The following is a 4,817-nucleotide window of genomic DNA, read 5'->3' on the forward strand; positions in this document are numbered from 1 at the left end:
GCAGTTAACTTCAGATTAATATTCAGTACTTCAGTCTTGGTAGAAATGCCTAATACAGATTAAATTAGGAAAAAAACAATGTGGGTTATTCTTCTGATAGTAACTTTAACACTGACATTCTGCCATGTTCAGTGGTTTTATAGATTGAAATAGTATTTCAGTGTTTCACTCCTATTCTCAATAATAGACTTTTCAGGGTGGAACTTCAAAGCCTAAGGGATAGAGGGAAGTTTTCTAAGTATGGTAAAACCTGCCAAGAGCAATTACACATGGGAGTTAACAAAAGTGGTCTCTTGTAAGAGGTAGTCCCTCTTCAAAAGTTTGCAGACCAGAGCCGTGTAGTTTTCCATGGTTTCTGCAAACAGAGAAGGGATCTTTCTCTAGAGGTGGTCTCTATGGCAGGTTTTACTATAATTTTTGGGGTCTATATAATAAAACCACATTTGCATTGTTTGAGTAGTTAGTTAAAACCATTATTTCTCCAGCCTGTTTTTCTTTTAAAAAATAAACATGGTGTTGCAACATTAAGGCTTAAGTTATAGTTGCATTCATCAGACATTTACATATGTATTAAAATGGGAACTTTCACAATGCAGTAATCTAACACTCGCTAATGTGACACTCTTCCGAAAGTTATGTAACCCTACAATGTGGAGATTATGAATAGTTTGAAAGTTTCTAACTAGAAGTAACAGGTGTTTATGCAGGTCATTAGAAAAGTAATTATTTATCATTTTTATTAAGTGTTAGAATTTGCATATGACTGCTGCTTAACCTCTGATGTCAAGATATCAGATTTGAATTCTTCACAGAGCCTTAGAAATAAATTGAAGGATGTGGCATTCTAAACATTTTCTAGGATTTCAGGAAGGTTATGTATTGGATTTATCATCTTAATGTCCTGATAATTTAGCTGAGGTTTTTTCAAAACATACAATCCCCAATATAATTAAAGAGAACTGCTCTTTTTGTACAGCTCTTCCAGAAAATCTGTCAATAAGATGTGTTTTATACAATTTTATGGTTACACAGTACTTTTTGTAATATAACAGTTTTCCTAAATATGTATTCTTCAATTATGTAATGAAACAATAAAGGTTACTGAATTGAGCTACTGAGCTGAGGTTGCCATGGAAACCTTCATTATGAATTTTCTGACTTTTGTACAATTAAATTTTCAACATTGATGAGATACTGACAGCATTTTATAAAAGTACAAATACAAAGGCCAATAGGCAGGAATGTGTTGTTACATTCTTATTTAGAGACTAATTATTTTATCAAACCTTACTCTACACATAAATGCAAGCATACATATTTGCATTAGTTTTGTTACTTATCTTCCTATGGAACCCTCATGGTATACAAGAGCAGCTTTTAGTAGTAACAAAAATTGAAAAATCATGAGATTTCTTTTGTTACAGATCGGATGCTACTGGCTTTTAAGTTTTTTCTATTCACTTTAAAATTCATAATATAACTCCTATTAATCTCTTACTTTTATCTATACCCACTGAATTTTAAATATTACATATTTTACTGATTCTAAACCTTTTTTAAAGACAGGAGATAGTCCCTCTACTATGGCCATTTCTCTACCCTCTGCTCTAGTGGATTCTTCCTAGCTGCCCTGTCCTTTAGAGAGGTGACAAATGCTTCTTCTCACAGCCCCAATGCTGCTCTTCTCTGAGGAAGAACTCAGTAGGAGAATGATGCTATATTCAGGGTGTCTGAGCACTCACACCTGCTGCAGACAATATGGACCGGCAAATGAGCCACAGGAGCTAGTCCTCTGGGGAACAAGAAAGGGTCAGCAAAGAAAGCCCTTGCAAACAGATCTAACTTTAGTACTGTTGGGCAGGCCTACAAAACAATATTGTGCTTCTTCACCTCCCTCCAAATATAATCGACTATCTACTATAATGGTTGCACCACTATGCATAGGTATAGCACAATGATTTTACATAAGGATGTCTGCATTCCAATTTCCTGGTGCGGAATCGGAGTCCAGGTATTTGTTCATTCCATCTCTGTTACCAATGCAGATCTTTAAGTTTTAGGAGTGTCTTGGCAAGGAAAGGTTCTGAAAATTTATTTTAGAAACCAAAATGAAAGCTAAGATTTTCTTAAGCATCTTGAAACCCAACATCTAAAGGGTTGAGGATTGGATTCATGAAACTGGTAGTAATGGCAGATCATTAGCTCATCTCACCTTACAGTGACTCATTGAACTGTCATTGTCTAGGATTCAGCATTGCAAGTTTTTCCTCGGACTTCTGTCTCAGAAACTAAAGAATGAATGCCAAATCCCTCATATTGAAACCTATTTAAACTGAAAAAGATATGTTAGAAAAAACGTTTAACAGTGTTAAAATGTGTTTAAAATGTTCATTAAGTCATGTTTAACTTAGTGTTTTAACTATTTTAAACACAACTGTTCCTGTCTATACATAATGCCAAATCATATTTAACATTGTTTTAGTTAAAATGCATTAATCAACACCTTTTACAGCATAATGCTTTTTCACAGTATATGCATGATTTGGGAGACAAGAAGCTGGGAAGGAAAAGACTTGCAAAAATGTCCTTCCTGTAAATATATCAAAGAGCCAGAAGGAGGACAGAGCTGAATGGTCACTTGAGATTCTCTGCAAAGGACACATGGGGATCAGACAGTGCAGACATCTGGCACTGAGCTATTCTTGCACAATCCCATAGTCAGCTGTCTCCTGACAATCTCAATCCTCAGGTGTCTTAGGATACTTATTCCTAATGTCCCTTCCACTTCCACATGCCTGGGAAGGGCACGTATACTTTTGCCTTTATCCTCTATCCCTTCAGTTCTTTGGGTTGGTGGTGATGAGTTATAATAAAATGAGGGCCTAAAACAAAAGTCCATATATCACAAGCCTGGTGTGAGACTGAGGCCTGGGCAACAATCATCAAGACTTTGCTAATACAAGTTAAGCTATAAGCAAGAGGGAAGCCCTGCTTACAGAAGCTGGCAAGAACATGGCTGATATTGCAGAAACACACATACCTAAATGATGCTAGGCACAGGCCATTAACACATTCCAGAGGGATGGTAACAGAAAACCTCGTTAAGAAGCATCTTGATACCAGCAGACTCCCCACATTTAACAGAGACATACCAACCCAAGTTCAGGATAAAGTCTAAAAGGACAGCATGATGAATAACGATGTTTTGATCGAACCACCCATGTCCAAGGTAGTATCTAGGTAACATCAGAGGGTGGGAACCTCTGGAGTGATGTGTAACTTGCTTATATCTGTGTATAAAAATGTATTTTAAGGGGGTTCTCATTGTTTGGCCTGGGGGCAGCAGAGAGTATCACTGCTGACTGAACTGGTCCATTGTAATGAGCATACATATACTAGCATAAATGTAGACATCTAAACTGAGAGTTAGGATCGTGCTTCATTGACAATAAATCTGTCAATTGGGTGCCTTTGTCCCTTCTCTGATTTTGTGGTCCTTGGAGATTCTCTCAGAGTTTAATGTACTGTCTACTTGCACAGAACAAGTATAACATGCAGGGAGAGTGCATGCATGCAGCCAAACAGTTATCATCAGTGAACAGAGCAAGATCTCTCTCAGAACACCACACCAGGGACTTTTGACCACAGGATGAATCAGCAATTAAAGTCCAAGTTCAAAACTGGCTGCTACTGTAAAATCCCAATTAATCAATTAACCTAACATTTAATCAGTTAGTCAACTAAGCAGGGTCCTGGGATCACTCTAGCCCAGTGGGTTCCAGGTGTGACTGGAGCAGCCCTCCACCCACCACCTGCTCCCAGGGAACCAGTTAACCATTACCCAGTAAGTATCACCTGGTAAGGGTAGTGCTTACCAGTTACCCATTCACATTGCAAGCTGCTATTGCAAATGTTATGCTAACATAACAAGCAAAGGGAAGATTTTGTTTCTCCCCTGTAAGTCAGATCCTTGTATGGGATAAACCGATTGTCCATGCCTCAGTTTCCCACATTTTGCATCTCTGTTTCCCTTCAAGTACACAGTTTTTCCTTGTTGGTAGTGTGGTCTGGTTTGTTGAGGCAACTTAATTTAGCTAAATCATATACTAGATCAGGCCACTGTTCTCAGCCACCGTGGTCATCTTTATGCCCAAAGTATGTGTCGTACTGTCAGTGTTCCGTACTGCCAGTGTCTTCTGGTCAGGGTTCTCGGGGTTGTCCCGGTGCGCTCCTGACAGGACCTGTACTCCATCAGTGATGATAAACTTTCGGCTGCATGCGTAACTATCAGTGCTCCCTTTATCTAGAGTGTTAGACCTTGTGCACTTGGGTTAACCCAGGATATCTCTGAGAGCCCCCAGAAATGACAGATTCAGGCAAGGTTTGAAATCAATTGAGCAAGCTTATTGTCAAATGAAAAGCTCTGACAGTTGGTAGCAGAGATTCTACAATGCTATACCACTGTGCATTTGGCCCACGTTGACAAGGTACCAACACATAGCAGGCCTATTGCCACATAAGAGATATTAACAGCAATTAGTCAGAATGCCACTGTGCATTCTGTAAGTCTAGGCAATGATACCTGCTGTTCAGGCACCTGGTGCGCTCCCACCGCCCCCAGGTCGGCTAGAGAGTACCCTTTGTGGCGTCCTTTTATAGATACGTACAAACAACTTACATCAGTTCTTCACATACCAGGTTGCCACTCTCTGTTGCCTAATTACCACCCCTCACCTTACGGAAGGGGGGCTTACTTACTATCCGTCATGCTGTCAATCTCGACCTGGTCCTGAACCTAGGTCGGTATGTGCATTAGT

Source organism: Pelodiscus sinensis, chromosome 11 (assembly GCF_052426305.1).
Source record: "Pelodiscus sinensis isolate ZL-2025 chromosome 11, ASM5242630v1, whole genome shotgun sequence".
In the NCBI taxonomy this organism is placed as follows: Eukaryota; Metazoa; Chordata; order Testudines; family Trionychidae; genus Pelodiscus; species Pelodiscus sinensis.